This window comes from Rhincodon typus, chromosome 26 (assembly GCF_021869965.1).
Source record: "Rhincodon typus isolate 14 chromosome 26, sRhiTyp1.1, whole genome shotgun sequence".
Lineage (NCBI taxonomy): Eukaryota > Metazoa > Chordata > Chondrichthyes > Orectolobiformes > Rhincodontidae > Rhincodon > Rhincodon typus.
In genome coordinates this window covers 35,022,406-35,038,187 of record NC_063357.1, presented here as the reverse complement: position 1 = coordinate 35,038,187, position 15,782 = coordinate 35,022,406, and the positions used below count along the sequence as shown (strand labels likewise).

Below are 15,782 nucleotides of genomic sequence, written 5' to 3'. Positions count from 1 at the left end.
TGGCATAATTGTAACACTGGAGGAGGCCCAGGATAGACATGACTCCCAGGGAGTCATGTCTATCCTGGGCCTCCTTCAGTGTTACAATGACGCCAACCACAAACAGGAGGAGCAGTACCTCATATTCCGCCTCGGGAGCCTACAGCCCAAAGGTCTAAACGTGGATTTTACCAGTTTTAAAATCTCCCCAAAACCCAGCCTCACCCCATGACCAACACTTGCCCTCATCCCCACCTCCTTGACCTGACACAACCTGGCCATCTTCTCTCCCATCTATCTGCCCCTCTCACCTCACTGACCAATCCCCACCATTCCCTAGGACATAGTAGGAACTGCCGATGCTGGAGTCTGAGATAACAAGGTGTGGAGCTGGATGAACACAGCAGACCAGGCAGCATCAGAGGAGCAGGAAAGCTGATGTTTCGAGTCTGGACCCTTCTACCTGCACTCACCTATCACCATCCAACTAGCTTCCCCAGCCCCACCTCTTCTCTCTCTATTTATTTCTGAGCTCCCTTCCCCTTCCCCATTTTTGACGAAGGGTCCCAACCCGAAACGTCAACTTTCCTGCTCCTCTGATGCTGCCTCGCCTGCTGTGTTTCTCCAGCTCCACACTGTGTTATCCCTGACTCCAGCATCTGCAGTTCTTACTATCTCTGCATAATTGGTTGATCTTGTTTTTAGAAGTGTTGATTGAGAGATAGTTGTTGGTCAGGAAACCAGGAAAATTCAGGCCACTGTCTTAAATTTTCTTAAGTTTTTAGCAATTGATTAACACCACAATTATTTTTGTGTCCTTTTAAAGTATTTTTAACAAGCTTATTTGTTAATTTCTGCATTAAACTTCACACAGGAAGTGGCTGAAACTTTTATTTATTGTAAGTTTTTGCGAACCTGTTCTCAAGCATTAGTACACATTCCATTGGTCAGGAGTTAAGATAGGGTTAAAACAATCAGCTTTCAACCATTACAGAATGCATTAGGGATATATAAGTTACATGCTATTACTTGATTAGGCTTGGTGATAGCAACTTCATACTGGCCTAATTTTTTCAGCCCCTGAATGGCGAGGACAACGGCAAGTTATGTACAACATGGCAAGTTCAGAAAAAATGAGACTTTTTGACAGTGAGAAAAGAAAGTCTGATTCTGCAACCAGAATTTGCATGGTGAGACAGAAGTCTTGCTAATGAGCAGTGAGAGGTCTATTGCTTAAATTTGTATGTCATTACCACTTAATCTCACCTCAGTGATATATGAGATGCTATTTTCCCACACACTGGACAGCAACATGACAGTGAGAATTCCCAACATGACAGTCAGAGTGGGTAGCTGATGGCTCCATGTCTCCGCTTGCTCCTCCAGGCCTTCATCTTGGACAGCATTCTACAACATCTTAAGTTACACACCATGGGCAGAGATTGCCCACATCTCTCGTTCATGGAGCTTGGCATTGGACATGCACAAGCCTCACCACACCATTACGACACAAACCTCACACACCTACAATTCAGTTCTCCACTTTAATGTTGTACTTCAAAGCAGAATGGCACCTTTCAATGTAATGTTGCTGCCAGGACACTTCTGCACAGTTACAAACACCCAACACATGGACAGAGCCAAGATGCACCTTAGTGCTTCACACTTGCTCTGTTAGTGTTCATTCATTTTATACTTACATGCATGCTCACAGAATCACTGCCTTGCCTTGCATCACCTTTTTTTTGTGCACTGTTGCCTCTTTCAGAACTTAAAGGCTCTGTATTGTATCACAGTTTTGCACAGACATACCTCCAGCATTTGCCAGCAGCTTATGTGTAAACACATGGTATATACATGAGCCAAATGGTCCTGTCTCAAAGTGTAAAATCCTCAGTGAAGTCAAGATGGACTGTCTTCAGTCAGGGAGTCCCACCATGGTCAGTCGAAGGCAGCATCCAGTCTCAGTCCAGGGGTTGGATAAGGTCAGTGAGACATTTGGGGCACACAGGGTCAGAGGTCTGTATCACTGGAGTCCATATTATTGGAGTTTGGGAGTGACCCATGTTCAATCCTGTAGATCCAGTGCAATGAGTCTTCAGATTTGCAGTAAGTTGGTCAGAGAACTGCATCGAGATCAGGCTGCGGTCTGGTCTCTCATCAGTTGGACCTGTCTGTCCAGGTTGGTCAACTGGGTGGTACACAGTCAGACCTGGAGGTCTGCATGGTGTAAGTTAAAGCAAGTTATTAAAGGCAACTGCTGTTTTATGAAAGTTGTGAAAGTCAATTGTTGATGTTGGAGGCAGCATACTGGATGCAGAGGGAACAATATTTGTAAAAGGAAGCAATTCAACACATAAGGGTTGGAAGTGATAGTGCATTGGAGTACATGGGTTACTGCAGGGGTTTGTGTGTTAGAAGGAGGGGCCAATGGCGGTCACAATCGCTCTGGCTTCAGCAAGGAGACAGTGTAGCATTATGGCTATGTTGGAATGGTGGCATTAAGGGGTAATATTGGGAAATTAAGATGCAAATAAAGGATTTGGGTGAGAACTTGTTAAAACTCAGTAATGATAGTAACTAAACAAGAAGTGCAAGGAAGGAAGGAACATTGTTGAGGCTGGTTTGCTTGCCGAGCTGGTTTGTTGTTTTGCAGACATTTCGTTACCATGCTTGGTAACATTCTCAGTGCAGCCTCCGATGAAGTGTCGGTGTGTTTTTCCGCCTGGTTTTTAAACTCTGGGGTCCGTTGAAATGGATTGCCTCACTTCCAGTTTTCCTTCGCAGTGGAATGTATATGGGGTCGATTTCAATGTGTTTATTAATAGCATGCTTCGTGGAGGAACATGAAGGTTCAGAGTGCCCTTGACAACCAGGCTGCGCACTCTGCCAAATGCCTCCTGCATTGCCTTCCAGCCTCATGTGATTAATAAATACACAATGGGAACGGAAAATGGCTGTGGCCACACCCAGACTGGGCAGAATAAGTAGTTTCTTATTGCCTCAGCAGGTGAGCTCCACTTCTGGGTGATGTGAGGCCCGTCAAGAGGCAATTGCCCAATCATGCATTTACGTAGTACAGATTGAAGATTGCTGTAATCATTGCAACCGGCTTGTGAAATGCACACAGGGTCTAACAATGTGGGATACAAATGTTCGTCACAAGCAACCTTGACCATGTCATTAATCAATACAAATAGACCACAGTCATCTCTGTGAAGCAGAAGTAATTACAAGCAATGTAAATGTGCCAACTGCGGGCCACAAGTCAGTCGAAAAACAATCCGAGGTCTCATAGGCTGCATAACGACATGGAACTGATTTCCTCTCACCTTGAACTGTCGGTTTTTGCCAACATGCTCTAATAAACAATGAAGCCATTCTTTGGTAATGTAGGGAGAGGTGGAGGTTTAGAGGAAAGGGTATCAGCAATTCACCATGCTTACAATCTCCTACAGTATTTTGAGTGACAACTTGGCTTGTGTTGTATCTATCAGAATAATGTACGCTATGTGAAAAATCCATGTAAAGGCCTCCTGTTGAAGTTCTCCTTGTCTCACTGTATGGAGGACTAATGCTAAACTGTCTGCTCACATTACTAAGAGCCTTTTTAGTTTCTGACATTCCCCACACAAGTACATGCCAGCCACAGCAGGAGTTATCTTCAATGTGGCCAGTACAATGAAGGCATGGGGAAATTGAGAAGGAACAAATGTGCTAGGAAGCCTAGGACTAGTACCAACCTCCAGCAGCTGCCAAACAGCCTCCACAAGGACCCCTCAGGTTGTCATCTTCAATTACATTTCCTGTAGGTGAGTGAGGTGCAGTGCCGCTGGAGACTGAGGATGTTCTAGGACACTGCCACAGAACTGTCAACTGGTGGTGTGGGACCTAGACCCAAAGAGGGTGAGTGGCCATCCTATCCCAGTGGCCATCAGGGTAGCCACTGCAATAAACGCTTATCCAACAGGCTGCATCCAAGGATTCATTGGGGATCTCTCAATCCTCAACCTGTATACGTATTAAGGTTCTTACCGATGCAATTTGTGCTAGATTACATCATTTCATTTTGTTACCTGGTAACAAGGTTAGTGTTACAGTCTGAGCAGTGGGCTTTGCCAATGTAGCTGGCTTTACCCAGGTACAATGTACTTTAGACTTTACACACACTATCTTGAGAGGGTTATATCATAAAGCAGCTCATTTCATCAACAGAAAAAGAGTTCCATTCCCTCAACACGCAAGTCATTTGTGATCATCAGTATCACATTCTACAGATCTGTGTGAGCTTTATGATGCCTACATATTTGCGATTTCTCATGTTCTTACTTGGTTTCAAGGACCGGATGCCTTATATGGATGGTTACATGGAGTCAAGAGCTACCCTTTGCAACCATGATTGGTGACTCCATTACATAAACATGTAACAAAGGCTGAGCGTGGATACAATGCAGCCCACTCTTCCACCAGAGCCATCGTGGAGCAGCTGATAGGCTCCTGAAGATAAGGTTCTGATGCTTAGAATGATCTGGGGGGTCTTGTAGCACATTCCAGACAAAACATGTTGCATAATTCCTACATGTTATGCTTTACACAACTGGAGCAAGCAAAGAAGGGAGGTGATGGACTCTGATAAGTTGGGAGAGTATCAGTCTTCCAAAGAGGAAGATGGTGATATTGTGCAGGAGGAACATCACCTTCAGCATGATAGGGCCCCACAACGTCCGTTGCAACAAGCCAGACAGTTTCAGTTGAAACCCAGTTGCAATGGATCTTCTGAAGAAGAGTCACTGGACCTAAAATGTTAATTCTGCTTTTTATCCACAAATACTCTCAGACATGTTGAGTCTTTCCAGCAATTTCTGTTTGTTTCCAATCGATGTGATCTGGGCAAAGTAATCATTCATTGATTATAAATTTGTCATTGCTCAAAAGGCAAGCAGTCCATTTTGTTCCAAGAAGCAAGTGCAACTTTTTTAAAATTAGTTTTTTCTTTGCTTTTGTATTATTGGATATGGCTTTCTAACATACATGATGTTCCTATCTTGAACAATAGCATTAGATGTTATAATATGCTGGACATTAGGGAAAGTGAAGAACTTCATTAAGCAGGGCTCTAACATGGTATGGCACTAAGGAAGGGTGACATGTGGACTTGGATTCTTAAAGCTTCAGTTAAATGACGGTAGATCATACAGGTGATGATGTTAAATACCAATACACTTACAAATGTGAACTTGTATTTATAATAAAGTGTCATCTGTGCCATACTTATATCCTTAAAAGCTTTTTTTATGGTTTCCTCTGTGGGAAGAAAGCAGATTTAATGTTTTGAGTCTGGTGATTCTTCACCGGAACTGTTTGTAGGTAGGAAAAAGTGGTATTTATGCTAAAGCCAAAGTCGGGGTTGGGGGAGAGGTGAGCGGATAGGAGGAGACAGAGTCCAGGGAGCGAGATAGAGAGAGAGAGAGATGATTGGGGTAGGTAAACGAGATTATGGATAGCAGGCTAGGACAGAAGAAAAGGTGAAGTGATAATAAGAGCCAAGAGTGAGAAAATAGGTTAAATGTGCTGAATGTAACTATATAACGTGATAATGGGGCTACGACTATGCAGGAATGGGTGACATTTCGAAGAGGAACCCATGTCTTTGGACCAGGTGTGAGGTAGGTAAAAAACATAGAAGGATGCAATCAGTCGCTAAAGTTATTGAACTCGATGTTGAGTTGCGGAGGCTGCAGGGTCTCTTAAGTGGAAAACAAGATGTTGTTCTTCGAGCTTGCTGGAAAACTGCAACGGAAATGCAGTTCGGAATATAGTCATGTGTTGAAATGTCAAACAAGTTGCAGAGAATTGAGTGAGATAATTCACTAAAGCTACCAAAGAGAAACATTCCATGAAACTCCCTGAAATTGCCATTGGTGATTTTTCAACAAATTACTTTTATGAAAATACCCTTAATACTTCTAGTTGGCAGGCAATAATCAGATCTAAAACTATTTCTAACAATATATGTGCCCTTATTAGTTTCTCATTCAATGTAAATGATATTACCTTAATGGAAATTTTGAATTCTGACGCTGGAGGCTTCAGAAATGTGCAGTGTACCTGCTGCCCAGCTGAATGCACATAGAGCAGGATCATCAGAGGATGCCAAGTTATGACCTTTTTACAGCATTAACTGCATTTTTCAGTCAGTGAAGTGTTTAAATGTTCAAAGCCAGTGCCAAAATTATGGAAAGAGATTAAGTGTGAAGGTAAGTGGTTGGGAGTGAGTGTCAGGTGGATAAGGGGTAGAGCGGTAGGTGAGTGAGAGTGGGTAGGATGGCAAGTAGGTAGTGATGTGTTAGGGTGGGATGGTTGAAGGGTAAGCAGTTGGTTGGAAGAGTGAGTTAGGGTGGCAGGTGGGTGAAAGGGGTAGAATCGCTGGTGGGTGAAGAGGTGTAGGATGTGTTGTTATATTAGTGATATTGGATCTTGGGCATTTGGTGCTGAGTTAAGGTGGGGCATACCTGGTGTTAGAGTTGTGTGATGAGGTCAGGTCAGGCAGGGATGGGGGTTTATGTTGGGTCAGGTTTGTTGGGTAGATGTCAGAGAAGGAAGTAGCTACATCAAGTCAGGAGGGGGTTGTTAGGGTTGAATCAATGGGATTTTGGGGTTGGGTGGGCAAATCAGTGGTATCTCAGGTGAGTCATTTTTGTAACTATCCAAGAATTAGGACAGGTTTTAATCCTCTAACTTTTTGAAGTCTCTGACTCCAACTCAAAGTTGGAGACCTTTTTGGTCGGGTCCAGATATCAGGTAACTGCCCATTTGAAATTTAATCTCCTTGGCTAGTTGCTGCAGAGAAGGAGCATCAGGACATCCTGGTGCATCTTTTGGGATACACTGCTACAAGGGCCATATTCTAATCAGAAGGTCTGAACTGTATTTTTTTAGCCAGTACATCTGAAATTATATGGATAGTTAAAGGTCTGCTTCAAGCTTTCAGATTTTTAGATGGCGAATGAATGGCGAATCATTAACCCTGACAGTAACTTGTAACTTTCCAGTTAGCATCAAAAATATGATAACTATTAATTTTAATAATGACATTTAATTCATTTGAATAAAAATTACAAAACAAAAAAAAAAATTCTATTTGGGATTAAATTTAGAGTTTCATATTTTTGTTATGATTATACTTGAGAGATGGGTATGGGAATTTTTTTCCAACGATGAGAATAGTAATTTAGTGGCTCTACCATGTATGATCATAGAAGTTTTTATAATTAGAAAACAATTTATAGGCAAAGTTAGAACGATTTGAGACATCAAATAATTGCTGCCATTTTCGGAAGCAACTTGGACATTGTTTGATGTCACTAGCAAATCATGCATTGTTAAAGCAATTATTCTCTTCCATTGTCAATAAATGTGGAGCTGGTAAAGCACAACAGGTCCAACAGCATGCAAGGAGCATGATAGTCAACATTTCAGGCCGAAACCCTTCATCAGGACTGGGGAGGGTGAGGGGAGCCCAGAAATAAATAGAGGGATGGGGCGAGGCTGGTGAGATGGAGATAGGTGATTGCAGGTAGGAGATTATTGTAGTTGGTCAGTGGGTAGGTGGAGCGGATAGGTAAGTAAGAAGATGGAAAGGTTGGGGGTGGAGAGATTTTGAAGCTGGTGAACTCAATAATAAGGCCATTGGGCTCTTAGCTCCCAAGACAAAATATGAGGTGTTGTTCCTCCAGTTTACGTTTGGCCTCACTCTGACAGTGGAGGAGGCCAAGGATGGACATGTCACCAGGGGAAGTAGGAGAGGGTGTCAAAGTGGATGGCAACCAGAAGGTCAGGTTAGTTGGTGTGTGCAGAGCGCAGATGCTCCGCAAACAGGTTCCTGAGTCTGTGTTTGGTCTCCCTGATATACAGCAGACCACATTGGGAGCAATGGATTCAGTAGATGAGGTTAGGTGAAGTGCAGGTGAATTTCTGCTGGATTTGGAAGGATTATTTGGGGCCTTGGACGAAGGTGACAGGAGAGGCGTATGGGTAGGTGTTGTACCTCCTCCGGCTGCAGGCAAAGGTACCGAGTGTGGTGGAGGGGTTGGTGGGGAGTGTCGACCTGACGAGGGAGTTGCAGAGTGAACAGTCCGTGCGGAAAGCAGACTGGGTGGGGAGAGAAATATCTTTTTGGTGGGGGGCGTCTGATTGCAGGTGGCGAAAATGTTGGAGGACGATGCGTTGTATTCGGAGGTTGGTGGGGTGGTCTGTGAGGACTAAGGAGACTCTATCCTTATTGTTATTGGAAGGAAAGCATTTGAGGCAGAAATGTGTGGAAATGGGGGAGATGCAGTTCTCTTCCATTGTTTAGAAATAATGAGGGTCACAAATAATCTCTTCAATCTCAACTATCCATTTATTATCATCTTTCTCTTCCTCCTCAAAGTATAATTTTCAGCCAATTCCGCACATTTGACATTAATCAAATGACAGTTGACCTTTAAAGTCTCACATGTACAACTTTATCTAATGTCTTCTGAAAATCTAAATAAACGATATCCACTTCATACATACACAGCAAGTAATTTCAATGATTTTTTGCTTTATATGCTTTGATACATTTACTCTATGGTATTTGCAGTTTTTAAACACTAATAACATCCTATTTAATGTTCCCAACTCTTGATTATTTATGCTATTAATATTAGACCAAATTATCTATATTTCTTCAAAGTATTTGTTATCTTTTATTTTAATAGCATTCCAATAAATAGTAGCCTACTTGAGAATTTTATACTTTATACCATCTTAACCCTGCAGCACAACTTAATTCCTTGACATAATTCCTAACAAATGTTAGTTGACTTTTATAAATGAAATAGGTTTCTCAGCTAATTTAAAAAATACAAGAAACTACTCGAAATTAAAAAAAAAATTATCAACACAAGCCTTCATTGGCCTACGTATTCGTGACCTCCAAAGTTATTACAGTGAAATGAGCTTTATTCCAGCTACTGTGATTTTCTATTACATGTATAAGAACTTCCAATCATTAATAAACTTCAATCTTTGCACCATGAAATATTCTGAGACCCTTCACAATGCTATCTGCAGAAATATCCAACTATCATCAAAAATTTAAAAAGATGGAGCTGAATCTTTATAACTTTACTTGGCAAAGTGTCATTTTCATTGAGTTTCATGAAGGGCTTCTTTCTGCTAAGACTAGTGAGTTTTTTCATGCTATCATCTCCAACTTGCCTCATCAAATACTTACCCTGGCCCTATGGTGTCCATCTCATCCTGTGCTAGCTGAATTCTTTCATTCACCATAGCTGGAAGAACCTTTTACTGGCCAGATATCCCAGAATAAACTGGCATTTTTAAAATGCTAGTGTACCTGGGAAAGAGCTGACATTTGGAAGCTGATCTGCATGGCTGCACATACTCCTAGGAGGCATAGCAGATAAGAGAATTGTTGGCAGGGACCTTGATATCCTAGTAGATGGAGTGGTACAGAGGAGAGTTCACCTTCTCTGCCAATACCATTAGAGGATGCCACGGCACCAGACTCTGCCAGCCTGGACTGTCTGTGCATGTCAGTGTAGTCTCAGTTGTCCAGCAGAACATCCAGCAATGCAGAGCAAAGAGCAAATGACCTTCTCTGTTCTGCCCAGGCGAAGGGCTGCCATCTTATCTCTGCTACTTCACACTTGCTTTTTCTCTGCTACTACACACAGCTTCTACCATGGCTCATGCTGCAACCTTCTAGTTTTTGCATGCAGCATCTTACATCACTCGTTTTCACCTAAGCAACCTCCCCTACCCAATGAACTTTGCATGCTGTTTGAGTTGCCTTCTCTTTCATTCAGGTCACCTCACCACCTTTTCCCCCAACTGGAATCAGCACTAACAGATGTGCCAAGCACTTTCAGCTTACTCAATTGCCCATTCCTCTCACTCCAGGAGAAAATAGCCCATAATAAGGCCAAAAGAGCTAGGATGGATTGTGGAGTATCCAATATTAATCTCCTCACTTTTTATGAGAAGAGGATCCTGGCATTCACTGGAGATGATCATGATCACTCCTGCAGAGATGCTGAAATATTAATGTCTCACCTAACAAGTAAGAAGCCACATTCCTTGGAGTGGAACTCCCACTTAATTCCACTGTCAATGTAGTTTTCACTTGTGACAACTTATAACCTTTGATCATGACAGCTTCATTCTTTAATGTCTCACCAATGCTCTGTACCATCATCTATAAGATGTACTGCAGAAATTCGCCAAGGCTTCTCAGACAGCATATTCTAAGCACACAATCACTTCCAACCAGAAGAACAAGGGCAGCAGATACATGGGAATGTTACCATCAGCAAGTTCCCATCAATATCACTCAGAATCCTGACTTGGAAATATACCACTGTTCTTTCAGTGTCACTGAGTCAAAATACTGGAACTTCCTCACTAATAGCATTGTGGGTCTGCCCTACAGCACATGGACTGCAGTGGGTGAAGAAGACAGTTCACTACCACTAGGGAGAGAAATTAATGCTGTTCCAGCCAGTGATGCCCACATTCCATGACTCAATTGAAAAAAAGACACCAGAGACATGTCCATTGTTCCAGAAGGCAAGAGGGTGTTACTGCCACATATCTCCCTCAGTACCTCGAAAGAAATAGTGACAGATCACTCTGAAGAAGCACAGGCAAGGCTGCCTCCTGCACATCTTCTTAGCTATTTTAGCTAGATTAGCTGGGTTTGCTTGCTGGTGAACTCTTCACTCCTGCATCTCCAAAGTTGGTTGGGGAATAAACAACCCAGGTAGTTGATGGCGGGCTGCAGGGATCTAGACCTCATACTAGGCACCCTTCCTCACAAGGAAACAGGCCGATGTGAATTGGCACCCCCAGTCAGAAAGGGAACTATACACACGCCCCACCAGGGTTTCACCTCCTCAAGACCCCACTCAGTCCATCAGAGTATGCATTAGCCCATCTTCGCCCAAGCCTTGGGTGTATCACATGAACATGCCAAGTCTTGGGAATTCATTGCCCCTACTGGAAGCCAGAGAGATGCACACCATCAATAAATACCTCCTCACATGACCCAATACCCTGCCATGCGCCAGGGTTCCTCTATGTTGAGTTATCATCTTCACTGTTGTAATGTCCACTGCATTCCAGTATTCTGCCTCCACTCATCACCATTAAGTTCTTCAGCCACTCTCCCATCATACTGCCTTCTTGATAAATCCTCTGAAGTTCAGTTGACCGAATCTCTGAACAGAATGTGGCCTATCCCCACAATTACCCCAAATATTCAGTGACCAGATCCTGACTAATATTGGTACAGCTCCCTAGGTGTTTTCCTGAATTATCTGTACTGGATCCATAGGGCTGACCATGACCCACTCCCTGGACTGAAGAGGTATATACCTCATGACTATGCACATACTAACTAGATTCCTGCTCATACCCAAAACCCTGATCTGATATCAAAGTTGCCCTTGACTTATTGTGCTGGGATCTCTTTACTGAAGGGTGTCACTAGATGTCAGTGATGACTACTCCTCTAAGATTTTGAGACATGACAGTCTGCTTGCAGCACATGCAGTTGACTTGCTACATACATGGCTGGCTATGGTGTAAGATTGACTTAGCAATGTGCCATACAGCAACATGTCCACCCCCTTGTCTGCTGACTGCTAACAACCAAGACAAGCTGCCTGGCTTTGTGTTAGTACTAAATAACAAAGCTATGCAGCTGTATTATTAGCCTTCAAGGGGTAAAGTACAAAACTGCAAGCAGAAATGTTGCAGGTATCTTGGCGCTAAGTAAATGAATGATAAGAAAGCAAGTGGACAGCTCTCAGATGCTCCCTGCTCAATTCTTTGAAATGGATGCTTGTCCTTGTCCACAAAGTGTCCTTGCAGCAATATTTCAACGGTGGTTGCCGATGCATTGCAAACTGTTGCATTGAAACGCAGTAGCATTATATAAGTTGATGGAGATATACTATGATGGCATGAGAAGATTGGCAGGTTTTGTATTCCAGCATCCATGGATGTCAGTTGTTTGTGGCCGCTGCCTTCAGACACTGGTGCCAGCTGTTCAGGATGACAGTCTAGTGGTGCAAGTGGTGAGCTAGAGTTGCCAGATACCTGCTCAGACTTTAATGTCGAGAATTTCCAATCTATTCTATCTGTATATTCATGAGGCAGGATTTGCAGTTAATGAGGGTGATAATAAACAATAAACCCTCTTAAGAGGCATTCTCAAAGATTCATCACTATAGCCCACATCATTCAGGGCTCTATAAGATTCTGACCTCAGAATTTATCCATTAAAAAGAAGAAATGTAAATAACTCAAAAAAAAGGAACATTTTTTGCCAGGATATGGGATATATATCCCACCAGGATATATATATCAGTTTATATATCAGGATATATAAAGTCAGTTTGATAGCATTTGTTGTTGCGTATCGGGGTGCTCTTTGGGGACGAAATTAGGTCATGAAGCTTCTGTGTGCTTGGTTTGGCTGTCAGTAAAGCCTCCTGCTACCTTGACAACAAGGTGCAGAGCTGGATGAACACAGCACGCCAAGCAGCATCATAGGAGCAGCCTCCTGCTACCTTGATATAAATGTTGCACGTGCACATGCAAGTCAAGTCCATTGCAAATCTATAGAGGGTGCCGCTGAGAAGCAAGTGAGGTGGATTCTGGGAAGAGGTCGGCTCAGTCACTTCAACTGAGGAGGGGAACGCAGAAGAGCTGGTGTCGGCAAACGGTGCAAGGGCATCCAACAGAGAGTGCTGCTGAGAAGCGACTGAGGGGGATTCTGGGTGGGGTTGGCTCAGTAACCAGCAAATGCCCAGGAGAAATAAAAGGGACGCAAGCCGTAGTGGAGCAGTCATTTTTGCAGTGGTTATTTTGACAAGGGCTGTTTTGTGGTTGGACTGATGCGGGAGGTTTAAGTGTAGGCTTGAGTGAATACCAGGTTTTGGTGAAAAGGGTGATTGGCAGGTAGGTAAGTCAGTCAGAGGAGGCGCGAACTGCTGCAGCTGCTTAAGGTATGAGAGTAAAGGCGAAGTAGAAGGAAATTGAACCATGAAGTCACAGCCAGCAGGTGAGTGAGTGGCTGGTAAGTAGTAAGTAGTTTTTCTTCTCTCTTATTTTCTCCTGGCATTGCTGCTATTATTGTTAAGTTAACTTAATGGTTAAGTCATGGCAGGAGATCCCAAACCTGTGTCATGCTCCTCCTGTCCAATGTCCCTGACTCCTTCACGTACAGGAAGGGTGTCCAGCTGCAGCTCCTGTCCGACCACATGAAAACTCTGGAACTGCAGGTGGATTCACTTTGGAGCATCTGCGAGGCTGAGGGAATCATGGATAGCACATTCATTAAGTTGGTCACACCGCAGATAAAAATTACTAAGGAATATAGGGAATGGGTGTCCAACAGACAGAGGAAGAGTAGGAATGTAGTGCAGGGATTCCCTGCGGTCATCTCCTTCCAAAACAGGTATACTGTTTTTTAATACTATTGGGGTAGATGGCTCATCAGGGGAAATGGCAGCGGCTAAATTCATGGCACCATGGCTGGCTCTGCTGCACAGGAGGGCATGAAAAAGAGTAGGAGATTCAGTTGTAAGGGGGATAGGCATTTCTGCTGCTGCAAACGAGAGTCCAGGATGTATGCTGCCTCCCTGGTGCAAGGGTCAAGGATGTCTCAGATTGGCTGCAGAATGTTCTGGAGGGGGAGAGTGAACAGCCAGCTGTCGTGGTGCATATAAGGTCCAGCAATGTAAGTAAAAATGGAGTGAGGTCCTACGAGCTGAATTTAGGGAGTTAGGAGTTAAACTAAAAAGTAGGACCTCAAAAGGTTGTAATCTTGGGATTGTTACCAGTGTCATGTGCTAGTCACTGTAGGAGTGCCAGGTTAACTAAGATGAATATGTTGCTCGAAGGAAGGTGCACAGGGGAAGGATTCAAATTCCTGGGACATTGGAACTGGTTCTGGGGGAGGTGGGACACGTACAAACTGTGCAGTCTACACTGGGGCAGGACTGAAGCCAATATTCTGGGGGGAAGTGTCTGCTAGTGCTGTTGGGGAGGGTTTAAACTAATATTGCACAGGGATGGGAACCATTGTAGGAAGTCAGAGGGAAATAAAGCGAGGCCAGAAACAAAAGGCAGTAAGGTGAAAAGTGAAAGTTTTTATTCATTCACAGGATCGCTGGCTAGGCAGCATTCATTGCCCATCCCTAATTGCTCTGAGGGCAGTTAAGAGTCAACCACATTGCTGGAAGGCAGAGAAACCAAAGACAAAAATCAAAAAGGGCTCCAACACAACATAATTCTAAAAGGGCAATAAATGTCAAAAAAAGAGCCTGAAGGCTCTGTCTCACAAAGTGAGGAACATTTGTATTAACGTGGATGAATTGACTGCGCAGACAGTTATTAATGAATATGGTGTAATTGGGATCACGGAGACCTGGCTCCAGGGTGACCAAGAATAGGAACTCAATATCCAGGGTTATTCAATTATCAGGAAAGATAGATGGAAAGGAAAGGGACGTGATGTAGCATTGCTGGTTAAGGAGGAAATTAACAAAATAGTAAGGGAGGACATTAGCCTGGACAATGTGGAATCTTGTATGGGTGGAGCTGTGGAACACCAAAGGGAAAAAGACGTTAGTGGGAGTTGTGTACAGACCACAAAACAGTGAGGTTGGGGATGACATCAAACAGGAAATTAGAGATGCATGCAGTAAGGGTACAGCAGTTATTTAATTAGCAACCTTGTGGTACAAGATCCTTTGTGGAAGAGTGACCATACTATGGTAGAATTCAAAGAACTTAAAGAAGATGAACTTAAAGAAAGCTAACTTTGATGGTATGAGGCATGCATTGGCTAGGATAAGCTGGCCAAGGATACTCAAGGGGTTGACGGTGGATAGGCAATGGCAGACATTTAAAGAACACATGGATGAACTTCAACAGTGGTACATTCTTATCTGCCATAAGAGTAAAATAGGGAAGGTGGCTCAACCATGTTGAATAAATATAGATCTGTCTTCACTAAGGAGGACAAATAACCTTACGGAAATGTTAGGGGACAATAGGGTCAAGCATGATGGAGGAACTGAAGGAAATCCTTATACATCAGGAAATGGTATTGGAGAAATTGATTGGAGTAAAACCCAATAAGTCCCTGGGGCCTGATGCTCTGCTTCCCAGAGTATTTAAGGAAGTAGCCCTAGAAATAGCGGACACATTGCTGATCATTTTCCAGCATTCTATTGGCTCTGGAAGAGCTCCAATCGACTTGAAGGCGACTAATGTAACCCCACTTTTTAAAAAAGGAGGGAGAGAGAAAATGAGGCATTATAGGTTGGTTAGCCTGACATTAGTGTGATGAAAATGCTGGAGTCAATTATTAAGGGTGACATAACTGAGCATTTGGAAAGCGGTGACAGAATGGGTCCAAGTCAGCATAGATTCACAAAAGGGAATTCTTGACGAGTCTTCTGGAAATTTTTGAGGATGTGACCAGTAGAGCAGACAAGGGTAAAGTCATTACTGTGAAGTCATTTAACTTCTTGGGGCACTGAATTCAGGTTCTTCGGGTTTGCAGCCTGTAATTGACCTCTATTACTACATGCTCTCTTTGCTGTTTAGACATAACAAGATGTAGAGCTGGATGAACACAGCAGGCCAGGCAGCATCAGAGGAGCCGGAAAGCTGACGTTTCGGGTCTGGACCCTTCTTCAGAAATGGGGGAGGGGAAGGGGGCTCTGAAATAAATAGAG

At 43.3% G+C, this 15,782-nt stretch overlaps 1 protein-coding gene across 2 annotated transcripts in view; it reads right to left on the bottom strand.

Annotated features, from left to right (window-relative positions):
• tmem132e (transmembrane protein 132E) overlaps window positions 1–15,782 on the bottom strand; it is a 606,787-nt gene that overhangs the window by 112,837 nt on the left and 478,168 nt on the right. The window lies entirely within an intron of this gene.